Below are 19263 nucleotides of genomic sequence, written 5' to 3' on the forward strand. Positions count from 1 at the left end.
CTGCCCCCGCCGGCCCCGCCCCGCCCCTCCCGGCGCCGGCCGCTTTGTTCGTGCGGCCCGAGGCGCTGCCCGCTCGCGGCCCTGCGCCCGCCGCCCCTGGGCCAGGCCGCGGCCCAGTGGCCCACCTCCCCCGGGACCGCGCTGCGACCGGGGCTGGCGGCCTGCCTGTGTCCTCCACCGCGGCCTGGAGAGGGCGCCGTCGCGGTCACACCGGGTCGGGGTCGGGGTCCCGGGCGCCTGGCGGTGCGGAGCGATGCCGGGGCGTTTCGGGGATGTGGAGGACAGGGCTGGCGGCTGCCTCGAGGAAGCAGCGGGGGCGTAACCCGGCGGCCCGGGAAGGGGGGTCTGGCCCGGCCCCTCCGCCAGACTCCCCGGGTCGCCGCTCCCGGAGCCCCCCGCGCCCCGGCGCAGCCGAGCGAGGCCTCCATCCCTCGGGCGCTGTCTCCAGGGCTGCGGGCCTCTCCTGGCTTCTTCTCCAGCCTTGCTCTCCCCCCCACGCCCTGTGCTGGAAACCTTCGTTTATGGAAGGAACCAGAGATGCTAGATGCTCCTGGGGTGTGTGTTTGCCCTTTCTTTGCAACCGATGTGGCGGCATCGCCAACATTCATGGTTACGGTGGGATTTAAATAGCAGATGTGACCTTTCCGACCAAAAGCCATTTGGCGGACCTGGCCTGTGTTTGATCCTCAAGTGCAGCGTTTCATTGATTTTTACGATTGCATCCTGAGATCTACAGTATGAGGTCTTCCTTTCACTGAAATAGTCTGATAAAACCGGATTGAAAGGATGTTTACTGTGTATGTGAACCCTTGCCTGTGAACCCTTTCCAGTGCCTTAAAAATGGTTGTTTCCTGTGGGAAAATGGTGCTAACGCAGACAGAAAACTAGTTTTTGTTCAGTGATGAGCATTACTTGGTTAGTGCCAAGTGCTTACTGTAGCCTGAAAACCAAACAAAAAAGAAAAACAAACCTTTTGCTTTGAGATAGCAGCTTATTTCCAGGTTGGAATTATTTGATAGCATGTTTAGAACAATTGTTTTCCACCGTCAATCATATAACAAATAAACAACATAAAAGAGAACCAGAAATATGTTGGGGAAAAAACCCCTAGATGTGGTATTAGTGCATAGGTCTAACGAAAAATAAATCTGCTTCAAAAGAAAAATAAAACTTTATCGTGGGACTCAAACATAGGGATTAGCTTGGTATGTTTTTTATATTTAAAAATACTTATTGCGTTAGACTGACTGGAGAACGCCTCCTGTGATATTCGAGCATCAATAGTGCATGTTACACTTTGAACCATTCATTCTCAAGATGCTGGAAATACAGGTTTCTGCTTCTAGTTTCTTTTTGAATTGAAATCGATTCATGTAAAAAATGTCATGTTTCTAGTTTAAAATTTCTGCAAAAAGGAGATAGGAATTAGAAGACATGATCTAGTCTTACTTGCAAAGTCTGTTAAAGAAAAGTAAATGACAGTGTAATATTTCAATATTAGTGGGATTTTCTACTTTGAAGATTCTTAAATTCCACTGCTCAACTTTGCAGTTTTTTTTTAAAGATTTTATTTTTTCCTTTTTCTCCCCAAAGCCCCTCCGGTACATAGTTGTATATTCTTCGTTGTGGGTCCTTCTAGTTGTGGTATGTGGGACGCTGCCTCAGTGTGGCTTGATGAGCAGTGCCATGTCCTCGTCCAGGATTCGAACCAACGAAACACTGGGCCGCCTGCAGCGGAGTGGGCAAACTTAACCACTCGGCCACGGGGCCAGCCCCATCAACTTCGCAGTTTTAAGAGTTTACATCAGGCATTCTTAATTTTGTGCAAGTGCTTCAGAGGGTCAGTGAATCCTCAGAAATCATGCACCGCATTTGCGTTTTTTCTGGGTAAAGGGTCATGGAATCATCACATTCTCAAACAGATCTGGCTCCACAAGATTATGAACCACTGGATATATAAAGAGTAAGTCTGCTATATTTGGAAAGTTAAAATTCTTAGGATTAGATTTGATAATTTATTATCTTTTACTTCCAGTTAAGTCTGAAAAAATGTTTGTTATTGAGAGTTTAGTACATAGAAATTGTTCTTAGGCATTTTTATTGAAACCTCAGGAAAATGTTAATCCCATTTTACAGATGGGGAAATAGATATTTAGAGACACTTGTTCAGAGTCACACAGCCACTGGTGGGCCAACAGTTGAGCTCAGACTGTCTAAAGCCATAGCCGGAACTCCTAACAAGGAAGCCACACTAGGCTTTGAGTCAATGACAGCATTCGCTTTATGTTGAAAGGAGCCGTTGATGTTTCATTACAATTGAAAAATGGATCTGAGATTGTCATAACAAAATATCATGGGATTTTAGTGCCCCTGACTCAGAGTAGGAAGAGACCTTAGTGATGCTAACCTCCCTTAGTGATCCTTGTCTGAAATCACACCCAAAGCAGGGCCATTTCTGCAGCATCCTTGGCAGTATCATCCAGCCTCTGATTTTCGTACTTCCTGTGATTACAAGTTTACTTCTTTTTTTGACGTTTTTAATCTTTTTCTCTTTATGTGGGTTAAAATCTGCCTTACTGATACTTGCACTGATAAGTTCCAGTTCCTCCTTTGTCTGTGTGATGCATTTATCATCCATAGAAGGGTTAAGAGATAAATGACTTCTACTCTAATTTTTTTGTAGTCAGGTTTATTGAAGTATAATTTACATACAGTAAAAGTTTTGACAAATGTATACGGTTGGATAATCATCACCACAATGAAGATGTAAAAGATTTCCATCCTTCCAGAAGGTTCTCTCATACGGCTTTGTAGTCAGTCTGCCTCTTCTACCCCCAGTCCCTGGCAACCATTAATCTCACTAATGTCCCTATACTTCTGTTTTTTCTAGAATATCATATAAGTGAAATCATTCAGTGTGTAGTCTTTTGTGTCTTCTTTCACTTATCATAATGCTTTTTATATTCATTAAGTTATTGTGTGTATCAGTAGGTTGTTTAGTGGTATGCTGGTAAATGTTGTTAACAACCTGCAGTCCAAAGAAAAAATCCCTCATTTGTAGCATTTGCTAATTAGTGCAGTGTAAATATTCTCATCGTGGCCCATTTTAAGCTACCTAAACCAGCTTGTAAAATTCCTGAAAATTGAACAGTGGGTCTCACAAGCTGGTACCAGCCAGCTCTCGCCCACCACTGAGTTTGTTCCTTTGTGTTGTTGAGTAGCATTGCGTTATAGTGAGGTCCCACTATTTATTGATCTGTTCGTGAATGGACGTTTGAGTTGTTCCCAGTTTTGGTCAATTGTAAATGAAACTGCTATAAAAAATTATGTACAGTTAAATACAGGGACACATGTTATCAGCTTTCTTGAGTTCTGCCTAGGTGTGGGATTACTGGGTCCTATTATAAGTATATATTTGTCAGTATGACTAACTTTGTATTCAACTGCCGAGCTGTTTTACAAAATGACTGTACCATTTTGCATCCCTACCTGCAGCAATGTAAGAATTTCAGTTGCTCTGCATCCTTGTCAGCACTTAATATTGTCAGTTATTAAATTTTTAGCCATTTGTTATACATGTAGTGGTCTCCTTTAGTGTTTCTGACTTCTTAAGTCTTATTTTCAGTAGTATTTGAACCAACATGAAACGTTTATGATAGACATTGCTAAATAATTTTTTTTTGGCTTGGTCATCAGTCGTGATCTCACCATGAAGACAGTAGAACTTGGAGGATGTCTCTTGAGTTTCTTGTTGTGCTGATGCCTTTCATGTTATTAGAATTGCTTTTTTGTAAAAGTTAGCATCATTAGGGAATTCTAATGTTTAGATGTTAACATTTTGTAAAAATTTGGCTTTTTAAAAAAAAGCTAGGTAAAGCTTTGTTTTTTTAAGAAAAATTTAGAATTTAAAAAAAATTCTCAAAAAAGTTTGAAGCATTTTGTCAGCTTTTACTTGGACTTAAAGAAAAAACAATAGACTGAAATAATTCAATCATGTAGCTTTCAAACTCATCTCAGATCTTGTAAGAAGCATTAATACATAAACGATTATAACATTACTTTTCAATATTTAGAAAACTAATTTTCGTGTAATATCATAACTTATATTCCTGATTGGTTTTTATTTAATTGCTACCATCAGGTTTGTCATGTTTTATTTGTCATATACTAATGTGTAATAAGTATTAATGACATACAGAACACTGATTTTTATTCTGAGATACATAATGGTTTTTTGTTTTTCATATGGAGCAACAGCATATTTGAAGGCCAATCATTTAAATACAATTTAAAAATAGTACATTTGTGATATTTTGCTGTCAAGCATACATCTTTAACTCTCTCTCCCTCTTTTTTTTTTTTTCTTTTTAGTGAGGAAGATTGGCCCTGAGCCTAACATCTGTGCCAATCTTCATCTGTTTTATGTGGGATGCTGCCACAGTGTGGCCTGGTGAGCGGTGCTCTGTCCGAGCCGGGGATCTGAACCTGTGAACCCCTGGCCTGTGAAGCAGAGTATGCAAACCTAACCACTACACCACCAGGCCAGCCCTCTTCTTCTTTTTTTCTTCCCAGCCCAAACTTTACTATTTAGCTCTGGAGTCATATATCCAACTGCTAGTTTAGCCATATCCACTGAGATGTTCCAAACCTTAACTCATAATCTTTCCCCCCAAATGTCTTCCCTCCTCCTTTCTTCTCAGTTTGAGTAGATACATTAGCATTTACCCCGTCACTTGATGCAACCTGGCAGTCATCTTCCATTCCTCAGCCTCCCTCCATTTCCACATCCAACTAAGCATCGGGTCCGTTGCCTTTATCTTCTAAGTGTCTCTCTTCTTCAGCCCTCTCCTCCTCGGAGGACTTTATTCAGGTCTGTATTTCTCTGCTGAACTCTAACAGTGGTCTTCTAAGTGCTCTCCTCAACCCTAGTCTCACCTCTTCTCATCACTTCCCCTCACACCCTTTCCAAAATGAATTCTCCTTTCTTTTCTTTTCTTTCTTTCGAGGAAGATTGTCTCTGAGCTAACATCTGTTGCCAGTCTTCCTCTATTTTGTGTGTGGGTTGCTGCCACAGCGTGGTTGCTGATGAGTGGTGTAGGTCCATGCCTGGGAACTGAACCTGGGCCACTGAAGCTGAGCATGCCGAACTTGGCCATGGGGCTGGCCCCTTCTTTCTTTTTTGATTTTGAAAAACATAAAGTTGTGATCTTCCAGTATGCTTTTTTTTCCTGCTTAAAATCTTTTAATAGATCCTAAGTCATTACGGAAGGGCCATTAAAGCGTGGGGTCCTAGTCTGTCGAAAGCTCTGTATGACCTGGCTCCAGCTTCTCCAGTCTCATCTCTGACGGCCCTTCATTTGTTCATTCTTTAAGAAGAGATTTGAGTGTCTGCTGTCTGCTCTGCACAGTGTGAGGTGGTGGAGTTACGTCAAGCGGCTTAAATTCTAGCCAGCGGGAACAGATAACAAGTGTATACTATTGTCACTTGGTAGTAAGTGCCATGGAGAAACTTAAGGCTGGGTAAGGGACTTAAGAGTGTCCTGGGGTGCTGAGGTGTGCGTGGGTTGCCATTTATAGAGGGCTGTCTGAGATGGCCTCTCTGTTAAGGTGACATTTGAGCAGATACTGGAAACATTTAAGGGAGTGAGAGTTTTAGATCTGAGAGAGGAGCAGGTGCTGAGGCCCTGAAGCAGGAGGGAGCTTGACGTGTTCAGAAAACAGCAGGGAAAGCTGAGGTTAGGGTGGTTGGAGAGGCCAGCAGACCGTGGAGGCCGGACCTAGACTTCTGGGCTCAGTGCATTTGAGCTGAGAGTGTGTCCTGTGCGTGGACAGAGACGCGTTCCTGTCTCCTACCTGAAGTTTCTGAAGTATGCTGCCCTCTCCTGCCCCCGCGCTGTCCTTCTACCGGAACAGTGCTTGGTTGTCCCTCCCCTTAGTACCCTTTGTCGTACCCCTACTTAACAGCTGCTTTGTTTGTCTGTCTCCTCCCTAGGCTCAGGTCCTAGATTTTTTTTTAAACGTCTGAATTCCTATTTCATTGAATTAATGTCTGTTGAATTATGGAATTGCTGAAAATGGGATTAGTCATTGAAAACTGGGTAAGGAGATACTCAGCAGTGTTACATAGTAACTGCTAGCTCACGTGGACGTGGATTCTGTCTGTTTTGCTGACCACTGTACGTTTAGGGCCAGGGCAGTGAGCTGTGCATCATAGGTGCTCAGTAAATACTTGGTGAATGATTGCACATCCGGGTGCCAGCCTCTGCTCTCTTTCTTCTGCTTCCCTTAAACCCATGGGCAGGCTTCCCGCAAATCCTTTAACATATTTCCCTGTGGCCTTATCCTTCCTCTAATCATATACTGGGGAGATGCCAGACACTTCGGGAATTGATTCACTGTAAAAAATGTAATAATGAAGAAATGTAGATAATTTCTCTCCAAGCTAAATAGATAGGGTTCCTTGCCTAATGCTTTGGTTCATTCACACTTCTGTTTTCCTTTCTCTGGTGGGAATTTTTAGAGGTTACTTTAGTACTGGGCCCCTGAATCTTTAATAAACAAGACACTGATAGGTCTAGAATATCACTTCTATAAACAACCCCACCAGGAGCCCTGCACAGTGTGAAAAGTCTAGTACCGGACATAAAGACGTCGGTATTTCTAGGTATGTTTCTTTTGATTAGACAGGCAGGTACCGTAGGTTGATTTGCCTGACGGTACTGGTGCCCGGCTTGGGGTGTTTGTACTCACCCCTGGGTCTGTAGAAATTTGTCAGGCTCCAACACAGGCCTTTCAACCCCAGAGCATCAGGTTTCATCTTAAGGCTAGAACTGTTACGGTAACTCCGGGCCCCTCAGACCTTACATCTCAGGCTTCCAGGTCCTGGCCCCCCAGTACCTGCATGTCTTTGAGCGTGCAGGGGAAGGTCATTGGGAGAGCCTCAGTGTTGGATCTGCAGAAGCTGTAAGACTTGAGGCAAAACATTTAAAGTAATGTCTGTTAGTGATAGGAGTCATTTTTTTCCATTTTTGTTTAACCAAAAAGCATGGCGTGCGATAGACTGTCTTGTGAATAATAGATCATAAATATTGGGTTATTGATCTTCATAGTGTAATCCATTGTGACAAGCTTAGTGATGATATGCCCCGTAGTTTTCTTAGTATATGAATTACTTTGTGTGTTATAGCCCACTTACCATGGGTACTATTTGTATGTTGACCAAATACACTGTAATTTCACTAAGTGCTGAGTTTTTGTTTTGTTTTAGATTTGGATTTTTTTGTTGCTGTTTTAATGGTTGTGCGTGAGTAGGCCCTTGGTTTTGTAAGCCCATCCTTGTAGAATGGTCTTGCTGTTAAATTTGCACATTGGTTTTCTTAGGTCAAGAGAAATTACTAATGACTTAGGTGTCTAAGTTTTCTCCCATAAATTTGTGTGTGTGTGTGTGTGTGTGTGTGTGTGGTAAGGAAGATTCACCCTGAGCTAACATCCATTGCCAATCTTCCTCTTTTTTTTTTTTTTTTTTTTGCTTGAGAAAAATTAGCCCTGAGCTACCATCTGTGCCAGTCTTCCTCTATTTCATATGCAGGATGCCTCCACAGCTTGGCTATGAGCAGAGCCGGTCCACATCCAGGATCTGAACCCGCGAACCCCAGGCCGCCAAAGCAGAGTGTGGAAGTTTAACCATTTGGCCGTGGGGCCGGCCCCGTAAATTTTTTTTTTTAAATTTTTGTCACCTGCTTTTATTTGTGTATAGTATATTAGTGTATGACTTGGCACAAACTGAATGCATATAACTAAATGTAGATTTAGTTATTTTAACTTTCATACATCATTATTTTGTGATATTCCACAAAAGAGCACCGTGGCAGTTAGGTGCTTCAGTACCTGGGCAAGCCTGAGACTTGTGTGTGAGCTGCGACAGCCCTGTCTATCGTTATGCTGACCCCATAGCAGATACTTTTAAGCCTTAAGAAAACTGACTCCCTACTTTGTAGAGAGAACAGACTTAAGTGGTAGTGTAATTATGCATTTTGGTGAGGTTGCAAGCCTAGATGAGTATCTTGAAGTCAACTAGATACATTTGTACCCACAGTGGATTTAAAGTACTGAACTTGTATTTTCAAGTTTAGAAGACTACTGACTGAGGATTTCTTTTAATACACTAATTACAGTTGTTTGATTCTTTTCTGTATGGCCTAATCCCTTTAAAGTATTCCTTATTCCTACTTATAAAATATAAGTGCTTATTTATATTGGCACTTCAGAGGCCCAGAAATTAAGAGATTTGAATTGTTATTGTACCTCTGCCGCTAGAAAGCTGTGTTACTTTGGCTGGGTCACCTGTCCTGTCTGGCCTCTGGTTCTTCATCTCTTGGCAGTCCTGTCCACTCCAGGTCCCTTAGATATAGTGATAATTGAGTTCTGGCACTAATTCTTTTAGCTTTCCTCAGTTTCTCAAGCCCTTGCTACCTACATTGTGAAAGGGGTCATGTTCCAGGGTGATTTTTGACGTGTCTTCAACACTTGATGAATCTGCTGTATTTTTGAATCCCAGGCCCAGCTTCCTCTTCCTGTATAGTGTTTCTTCCCAGCTTCTTGCCCTCTGTTCTCCAGCGAGTGTGGACTTAAAGGAGGCCAATTAATTTAATATTAGCCTTAGAAAAAATAGGAATCTGATACCTAGCCATTATCTGGTATTAAAAAGTTATGCCAAAATTATTTTCTATTACCTGCTTTTTTCTTCCGGGTGCGGGGGAGACAACTAATTTATCTGCACGCAACTTGTAGGTTTGTTGCCTTCAAGTAGAGTGTCCACACACCTAATTTTTACTTTATAAATTGCCTAACTTAGGAGGTGATTATTATATTTGGGACTCAACACGTTAAAAAGAATCCCACAAGTATCTTCTCAAAATATCTAAACCTCTTAGTACATTTTGAGTGTTTTGAGTTTAGAAAAGCAACTTATTTACTTATTTTAATTTCTCTCAACATTTATTTAAATGACATTTCCTTACTGATATATTTTTTAAATTTTGAAGTAATTATAAACTCACAGGAAGTTGTAAAAATAGTAAAGTCCTGTGTACCCTTCAGCCAGTGGTAGCATCTTATATAACTATAGTACAATACTGATTTGTATTTTATTACTAAAAGTATAATGATCTTGCCTATTTTGAAAAAGATTGACAAATACAAGAATGTCGATATTTTTGTTCTCCTCGGACAGTGAAGAGGGTAGCATGTACAGATTCAGATTCTGTGCCTTGTTTCCCTGGGCAGCAGACCAAGGGTATGTTTCCTATAAAAAGGGCGACAGGTAACCAGGCAAATGGCTGATGATTGTCCACTGGTAGTTCATTCACAGGCCTGGATAGGGTCATGTAAAATTTCAGTTACATGGCATTCTTCTTAATTCCTCTTTGCTGGACTTCTTTATTTAATCACTACTATATTTGCTTACTGAGGATGTTCATTCTTAACATGTAATGAATCTAAAGAAAAAAACATTGGGCAGTTGGGGATATTTATTAAGTACTGTCTATCATTGTGTTGAATATAGAGGAGATTTTGGAAAAGTAGAAGGGATGTTTATAGTGTATTTGAACAAACAGCTGTAGAACGTTACCACATATTGGATAATGTATTTCAGCAAATTTTCTTCTTTCTCTAAACACATAACACATAGGCACGTAATTGGTCTTCAGTAAGTCCTGAGTGAATAAATGGACTTAGGTAATAATCGTGTTGTCAGAAAATTAAGTCTTAAGAAAATAAATCACTGTCACTCCTAGGAATTGTGACACTATTCATTATCGAGTGAAAGAGTGATAATACATGTTGTATTATGTTTCTTTCTTCTCTTCCCCCTAGAGGTCCCTCAGTAAATTCAGAGTCAGATCTCCTTGATGAAATGCTGGGTCTCTGACTCGAAAGCCCACTTTCTTTCCCCATGGCACGTTTACTCATTGAAACAGTGTCTGGTGATTTAGATGATAAATACCATAGGTAAGCAAACAAGTATGAAATAAAAGTAAACTCTCTGTCAGTTATTTTTAGAAAAACCATTGTGTGTTGATCACCTAATAATTTTATTTAGCTTGGTTTATTTGTGTAATGACTAGTGACTAAATTAGATCAAGTATAAGGAATTAAACTTGCTGTGGGAACCTAGTTCTTGTTTCCCAAAATGATGATACACTGTAAATTGACTTTCAAATGATGCTATAGTGTATACTAATAATTCTATAATTTTTTTCTAAGTATTTATCAAATGTTTTATTGTGTCCTGTACTGGGTACAGTGAGAGATACGTGGATGTTTAAGATAAGAGTAGTTCTGCTCTTGATAAGTTGGTAATATGGTGGAGATAAGATAGATGCATAAATAATTGAACAGTGTGCAGTTAGGCTTTCTGAAAGGTACAAAAGTTCTCCAGATACTTAGTGAGTAGAAAGATTACTTTGAGTTGGAATGATTAGGGGAACCCTAAGATGATGTTTGATATGAATATCAGAGAGATTGATAGAATTTCCTTGGTGAAAATTGTGACATTTACTTATATCAGAATTATAGAAAATTATGAAATCAAGTGATTTCACTATGAATGAATCAGATGAGGTTTCTTGGGAAAAAAACTAGTCTGAATTTATTATTTAAGTAATGAAGATAGGGACTAGAAATAAAACACTTAGGGAGAAAACCATATTTTTAACATGGAAATATTACTTTTGCTTCTGAAGCATTTTGGAAGTAGGTCCCCATGGAAATGGTACTAAAGATGACTTCCCTAGCATGTGTTCTTTTTAAAGATAATTTGACCTATTGCATTAATGACAGGTGTGCTTTATGTATTTCATTTTATTTGCTAAGTCCAGAAATAAAGTAGATGAGTTATCTCTTTGCCGTTTTATTATTTCTGAAGTTCCAATGTTGAAAGTATTTCTATCATCTTCGAGCAAAGTAGTGTTGAAAGAATTATCTTGACATTGTGAGGTTCAGCATTACTAAGAGGTAGCTATCAGTGAGGGCTAAAGGAGAGGCTGGAGGAAGAAGGGAGAAGACCGTGTGGGTCAATGCCTATGCAAGGGGAGAGGGGAGGAAAGAGAGTTTTCTATGAAGGCATTGTTCTGCCTCCCGTCATTCAGTCTAGCAGATGCTGATCCATACCTAGTCCAACCTGAAGCATTTTGAAAGATAGTTTCTGCGTCAAACCTATATAAAGAGCAGAAAATCCTAAGTTTGCTTTAGTTATACAATAAATATTAACAAAAAATGGTATCATAACATGCGTTTGTGTTCTCCACCTCCTTTTCCACAGAGACCCAGATTTAAATCTGAGTCACCGGAGTAAATAAGTTCAGTGATTCCCAGCTTGAGTTAGGTTGCATAACCACCAGATGGGTTGGCCTAGGTGTTTATACTTTTGGGAGGGTATGGGGAAGCCCGACAAGACATGGCAGCTGCTGCAAAGGCGTTAAGGCCACCATTAGCGCTGACGTGCGCTTGTGTGGCTGGGGCAGGGCAGGAGGAAAAGGTGCTGAATAGCCTTTCTGAGATGACAGTACTAGTGACCTCTCTTTGTAGCTTGCAGAAGAGTATTGTATCATTCTTAGAAAGCTTATGCTTTTTTCTCTTTATGGATTTGTGTGCACTTTGAATTTTCTCAGCCTTATACTTTATCAAAAATGAGCCACTTTTTGGCTGTTGCTTGCCAGTGTTGAAAGATCTTTAAAAAGATGCTCATATTCTAGCCTTTTTTCGTTCTACCCTGCTTGTTGACATCCACTTTAGCACACAGTTTAATAGTTGCTTTGTATACCCTAATGTCATCTGACAAAGCATCATTCCAGTCCAGCGAGGAGCTGTTCAGCAAGCGCTGTTCTAATGGAAGAAGATTGGTTGCATTCCTGTGCCTAATTGTTACTTTGGTGGTGTTACTCGACATCAAGCATACTTATAGATATTGATCACACCTGCTTGTGCTTTCTTCAGTTTTGTTAAAGCTTAGAAATACTCTTACATAACATGTTGGCTACGTTGATTTTGGTATTTTGAACATTTTTGTCTCATCCTTCAATGTAGCAGAGGTTAAGTACTAGGTACAGGTTTTGAGTTAGACTTTTGCATTTCATCATCCATTTTTATTAAGAGATCAATAAAGTCATATTTTTACAAAAAAATTTTTTAAAATGGCAAAGTGACTGCTTTAGTAAAGAATGCTGTGGCTTATTGGAATTATACTTAAAACTAAATTTCATTAATACTTTCCCATCCAATGATCTATTTCTTCATAACTCACTGTAACATCTCTTTGAACAGCAATTTCGAAGATAAATTGGTCAATAACTCATTCCCAGATGCCTGAAATGGAGAAGTCCTACCAAAATAAACAAGTAATAAAATGGATTTTTAAAAGATAAATGTTAAATATAGTCTTAAATTGACAAAAGGGTTACAGTAATATAAAACTAGAATAAATAAAAATAATTGCCCAGTGAAAGGGTAAGAGCAAATGAAATTAATGCATGATGTGAGATTTGCATTGTGTTTATTGATCAGTACAGCAGTTGTTTTTGGGAAAAGGAACTTAGAACTCACATCACACTTAGTTTTCTTTGAGTAAGGTCCTCCCTGGCATTTGTCATTCCGCAGTGACTGTATTGCAGTATAAGCTGAGTACATTTGGCACTCCTTTACTAGCCATCTGAAACATTGATTTGTCTTTTTCATTCACCAAGAGTTTATTAGGTGTCTACTTTGCGTGCTGAAAATATTAAGATGATAAGATACTATTTCTCCTTTCAAAGAGCTAGTAGATTAGTGTAGCTTATGAACAGATAATTATTAATTAATTAATTCATTAATGCCACAGTGTTTGGAGCTCCCTCTTATCCACTGCCCTTGTTCTGACTGCAACTGTCTTGGCTTATATGGGGCCCCAGGTAAATACATACAGCTTTTTCCTAGAATCTTGGGCCACTTTCCAGTTTTTCCTTCTACCCATCGTGAGCCCATTTGTGGATTGATCTTTAGTCGGGAACCAACGTTGAGAAAGCCAGGAGAGGGAGCAACCTTAATGAGGGTGTAGTATTAATAACAAAGCTAGATTTTGGAGAAAGTGGTGGGAATCCCATTTTTTGGTCCTAAATGGAATTAGAAATTTAAATTTAATAAAGAAGAATTCAGCATTGATCAAAGGAGATATTAATTTATATCACTAGATATATGTACTGTTTTATTGCTCTGATATACTTTATCTGTTTTGTGTCAGGAAATTACAGCTAGAACTCTTAGGTGTGAAATATTCATTTCTGTATGCTATAATAGAATATATTTACTAAATGTAATATAGTCATGTCTTTTTCTCTTTTAATCTGTTGGTTTAAAAAATTTTGGCATGTAAATGTCCAGGAGTCATATTATGTTATTTTAATATTACTGTATTACAAAGTTTTCAATTCATACCATTTAGAAAATGACTTTTCTTTTGTTTATCTGTTTATTTGCTTTGTTTCTGAATCCTACAAGTTTGCTTACTTTTACCGTATCTCAAGATTTGATAGAGTTTTGTTGTATTTGTGATATGACGGAGCATGGCCAAATTTTAAAGTAGGGCACAGGTTACTGTTATACAGGACAGATTAGAATGAGTCCATTCTTAGAAATAGTGCTGCGTATGAGAGCCAATCTTGTGTAAACTACAGGTGTTAAGGCAAGGTTCTCTGTAGTTGGCCATGTCAGGGGTAGAACAGCCAGAGAGCGATCCACACAGCCTCTTATTAATGGAAATTCAAGATGAAGAATCACATGGAATCTTGGAGAGAGAGCAAGAAGGGGGTGCGGGGAGGGGGAGAGAGAGAGGAAATAAATGAGTGAATGAGTACACACATGTAAGTACACACATGTATAAGTATGAGTGGCCACCAGAGAATCCTGTCTGTGGATGCTAGGCTCTAGAAAATGGCCTGATACCAGTCCTTGGGATTGGGACTGGTAATCGAAAATAGACATCCCAGACCCAGGAAGGGACAAAGCAGGGACCAGACTAGGAGCCTCCAAAAGTGTCAAAACAGAAGCCTAGTTATAATCACTGAGGTGTAAACAGGGCCAGAATAGTAGAAGGTCTAGGAGTGGAACAGAGTGGGTATCAGAACAGGCTGGGAGCCCTGGTCGTCTAACCTGGGGTATGAAGGCTGAGTGAATTAACGTTAATGATGCCTTGATCCAGAATCGAAGATTGGGGCCGAAGCTGCTTAAGCCTCTCCTGTCACAAGTCCATATTGGTGATCTAGGATTTAAGTGACAGGAGAAGCAGGGCCCGTGGAGAGCAGAAACAGACAGGGCTTGACATTCTTTTATATACTGGTAAGTATCTTTTAGGGAAAAGCTTCATTTCCCTTGTTAATCAGTAATTATTCAGTTTGCTTTATTGGCAGTGGTAGGGCATCACGAGATGCTGAGAACTGCTGATGCTTCACAGGAACTTCCTCACAGGGAACTGCTGCTGGACCGCTGCTGAAATGAACAGACTGCAGCTTTGGCATAAATAGGCTTTCTTGCAAAATAGGAGGATATGAAAAAGCATGTTAGGCATGAGGGTTGTAATGTCACAATTCTGAAGGCAAAAGTGCACCAGCTTAGGAGTTTAGTTTTTAAGTGGGGTAAGAGGAAGCAAGGAAAATGTATGATTATGGTAATTTGACGTTAAAATGAGAAACTTCCACACCTTTTTTACTTCCTCGAAGAAGTCATATTTGCATTTTTTCGGTTGCAATCAACTGATACTCACTAGCCTAAGGGGGAACAAAAGGCGTTTTTGGAACTCATACTGGAAATTGCACAATGAATTGAACAAGTGGAGCTTGAACAGAAGAAACCGGAGGAGCTCTAGGGATCTCATCAGTGGGAGTATTTAGACCTTCTTTCTAGACCCCTGCCATTAATATGACTTCTCTCTAAAGATTTGGTCTTTCTGCCTTGCCTTTTCAAATTTTATGTCCCAACGAAAAAGGATTAGATTACCCCTGTTGAGATCAGGTATCTGTCTCCTGGAGTCAGGGGACCCAGGGTTGTGCCATATAGTCATAGCTCAGGAGTCTCCTCCTGTGTGCTGGGGGCCATCCCTAAAGAAGGGCTGCTCTTGGCCGGGGTGTCCAGAAAATCTCACCCTTTGGTAGTTTAACCACCCCTTTTGCCTTCTCTTTTTCCTCTGTCCCTCCCTTCCGTCCTCACTTATATAAAGGTAGAAATAACTCTGCTATCCCATCTATTGATGGAATGTTTCTGGTGGGAGAAGATCAAAATCCAAGCTAAGGTACCACATCAAGAGGCAGTGCCATAGGGCTCCTGATTCTGGGTGATAGCACACTGGTTCTACGGTGATGCTTTCTTGATATTTTACAACCTAAGTTTAATTCCTGCTAACTTGCCATCTACATTCGGTGTCTTGTGGAGACAGCAGACATCGTATATTGGTTAGTGGTTCAGAGCCTATTTTATATCCTGCAGGACAGCACCTCAATTTCAGAAGGTTTTAGCTTGGACAACAACTAGTATATCAAGCTTTAAGAAGCCATTACTTCCTACTTTGGGGACAGTCTGAATAAGAGTCTATTTGATGAGACTGATAATTGTCATTTGAAGTGAATTCCTGGGTCTGAGGCCATGTGGTTTAGATGAAGCATTCAGGTAATCTTGCATAGGAATACTGGCAGGGGCATATTCAGAATTGGTGTCTCTTACACTGAGGACCAGCCGTCACCATTTCTGTAGTGCAAAGGGCTTGATGTAGTTTCCTGAAAGGTAGTGCCTATTGACTCAGGCAGAAGAGTTCTCAACAGTAGTGGCGTGGCAGTGAGTCTTACTCAGTCTTAGTGAGTTCATGCAATTGATCCCTTGTGTAACTGCTTCTCCTGCCACCTGGTTATTTTCATGGACCTATTGAGCAAGGACCAGGTTGGCTGGAGAAGGAGTCTGACTTGATCTATGATGTGGGTCATCTTATCCACCCAATTATTAAGAGGCTTTATATTTTGATTTGCTTACTTTGGCAGTGGCAGGATTCTGGTGAGCATACCCATGGAAGAGGAACTTTTTTAGGCTATCTCCTGGTTATGAGAGATTCATTCAAATAGCTACTTCCTAATTCTCCCTATCATTTATCCTTCAAGGCCATTGGTTATGGCACAGAGAAGGGGTATTACAGATTAATAGTACATTCTATAAGTTCTCAAAACTGAAGCAAGATTTTAAACTGTAGCTAATGACTGCATTTTAAATTTTAGCTTATTTTTGTCATATTTGACTCAGATCTTTTCTATAAGCAGTACTTACATAGGAAGCTAACTGTGCTGTCAGCAAAAGCATACATAGTGCTTATTTATTTATTTATTTTTCTACCTTTTGTATTTGACAATCAGATGCTTATTGAAAGTCATTGCATGAGTTAGTTTTTCATGTACTTACACTTAGGTTGACTCTCTTTGCTTTTCTCATCAACATAAACCATTTAAAACTTGCTCTATATTTAGCAAAAAATATAATATATCCTAATCTGAAATGTCTATAGTTCAGAGGTCAAATTGCAGTAAGTAATTGCAGGAGGGAGGCCTTGAACATGTTATTCTCCTTTGCTAATTTTAGGTTTCATGTCTGGGCATCTGATAGGACCCAGTGCTATGAAGAGCTTATAACTGGGAGTATAAGGATGTATTTTCCAGTTTTTAGCATATACAAGTCTGACTGCATCATCTTCAGTATTTACTGGTTGATGATGATTTTGTCACCTTCCAAAGAGCAGTCCATTATTTCTTTTTACAATAAACCTATTCCTTTTAGTATATACATAAAGAAAAGGGAACAAATCATAAATGTACAGCTCGGTGAATTTTCTCAAAATGAACATGCTGTACCATAAAAAAAGTGAAAAGACTAGCCATAGTCTGGGAAGAATATTTGCAAAACATATATCTGGCAAAGAATTTGAACCGGAACACCTTAAAGAACTCACAATTCAATAAGAAGATGACCAAGAATCCTGTCAAAAAATGGACAAAAGATTTGCACAGAAATTTCACCAAGGATATACGAATGGCCAGTACATGCTACAGAGAAAGATACAAGTACATAGAAAGATGCTAAACGTCACTAGTCATCAGGGGAATGCAGATTAAAACCATAGAGTAATACTGAGGCTGGCCCCGTGGCCGAGTGGTTAAGTTCGCCCGCTCTGCTGCAGGCGGCCCAGTGTTTCGTTGGTTCGAATCCTGGGCGCGGACATGGCACTGCTCATCAAACCATGCTGAGGCAGCGTCCCACATGCCACAACTAGAAGGACCCACAACAAAGAATATACAACTATGTATCAGGGGGCTTTGGAGAGAAAAAATAAAATCTTTAAAAAAAAAAAACCATAGAGCAATACTACCACATACCCACTGGAATGGCTAAGAAGAAAGTCTGACAAAGATTTGATAAGGATGTGGAGCGACTAGAAGTTTCCTCTTGTATATTGCTAGTGAAATGGTATAGCCACTTTAGCAAACAGTTGGTTAGTTTCTTATAAAGTTAAACATATTCCTCATGGACTTTAAATTCCATTCCTGGGTATGTATACCCAAGAGAAGTGAAAGCTTATGTCCACAAGAAGGCTAATGTTCATAGCATTGTTCAAAATAGTTTTAATTTGGTTTTTATGAATAATTAATGATACTGGGCATCCTTTCATGTGCTTGTTTGCTATGTTTCTTTTTATTAAGGTGTTGACATCCTTTGCTTTTTTAAAAATTAGGTTGCTTATGTTTTTATTATTAAGATACAGTCATGCCTTGTGTAATGACATTTTGGTCCAACAGTGGACCAAATATATAACAGTGATCTCATAAGATTATAATGGAATTGAAAAATTCCTATCACCTAATGACTTCATAGCCGTCATAAAGATGTAGTGCAACACGTTACTCACGTGTTTGTTGTGATGCTGGTGTAAATAAACTTACTGTGCTGCCAGTCGTATAAAAGTATAACACATTCAATTATGTCCAGTACATAATACTTGATAATAAGCGACTATGTTACTGGTTTATTTACTACACTGTACTTATCATTAGAGTGTACTCTTTCTACTAATAAAAAAAGATTCACTGTAAAACATACCACTGCTGTGTTATGCCAGCAGCAGCCTCATATATCTCGCGTTTACTGTGTCTCTTGATTGCATCATCTTCTCTTGTTCTTGATTTAATCTCTTGGTATTTTGTTCATCGTGGCCCCTAAGTGTACAAAGTCCACTGCTAATGTTGCCAGTAAGAGGCCACATGGAGTGATTGACCTCGAAACGAAATTAAAAGTGATTGTGGACTACGAAGGTGGAAAATCAGTGATGGTTATTCCTCAGCACTCAGGCACGTCCCCTTCCCCCGTAGCTGTGATCTTGAGGAGCAAGAACCAAGTGATGGAGGCTGTTAAACAGTCTTCTTCCTTGAAGGCAACGAGACTAACAAAAATTCGAGAAGGGCCTCTATTGGACATGGAGAAACTTCTAATGACCTGCATTGAAGACCAGACACAGAAGAGTATCCTCCTCAGCACTGTGACAATCACAGCCAAAGCAAAAAATTTGATTGCCATGTTGAAAAAAAAGGCTGGACCCAACTAGATGTTGAATTGACTACTAGCTCTGGGTGGTTAGAGGATTCAAGAATCGTTACTCATTACATAATATGAAAATGAGTGATGAGTCTGCAAGTGCTCATGTGCAGGCAGCTGAAGAATTTTTGGAAACTCTAGATAAGCTGATTGTGGAGGAAAATTACTTGCCAGAGCAAATACTCAATATGAATGAAACCTGCACATTCTGGAAGTGGATGCCTGAAAGGACTTCCTTCCATAAGAAAGTCAAGTCAGTGTCTAGTTTCAAGGCTTTTTCTTTTCTTTTCTTTTTTTGAGGAAGATTAGCCCTGAGCTAACATCTGCCAATCCTCCTCTTTTTGCTGAGGAAGACTGGCCCTGAGCTAACATCCATACCCGTCTTCCTCTACTTTGTATGTGGGACACCTGCCACAGCATGGCTTGTCAAGCGGTGCCATGTCCATACCTGGGATCCGAACCGGCAAACCCCAGGCCACGGAAGCGGAACGTGCAAACCCAACTGCTGTGCCACTGGGTGACCCCGTGGTTTCAAGGCTTTTAAGGACAGAATAACAGTCTTGCTTGGGGACAACGTTGCAGGCTATAAATTGAACCCTTTGTGATCTGGCA

The 19263-nt window shown here is 40.1% G+C and overlaps 1 protein-coding gene across 6 annotated transcripts in view; it reads left to right on the top strand.

Moving 5' to 3' along the window:
* The window catches only part of WDFY3 (WD repeat and FYVE domain containing 3), a 251147-nt gene that overhangs the window by 1012 nt on the left and 230872 nt on the right, over positions 1–19263 (top strand). The window lies entirely within an intron of this gene.

Source organism: Equus quagga, chromosome 3 (genome assembly GCF_021613505.1).
Source record: "Equus quagga isolate Etosha38 chromosome 3, UCLA_HA_Equagga_1.0, whole genome shotgun sequence".
NCBI lineage: Eukaryota > Metazoa > Chordata > Mammalia > Perissodactyla > Equidae > Equus > Equus quagga.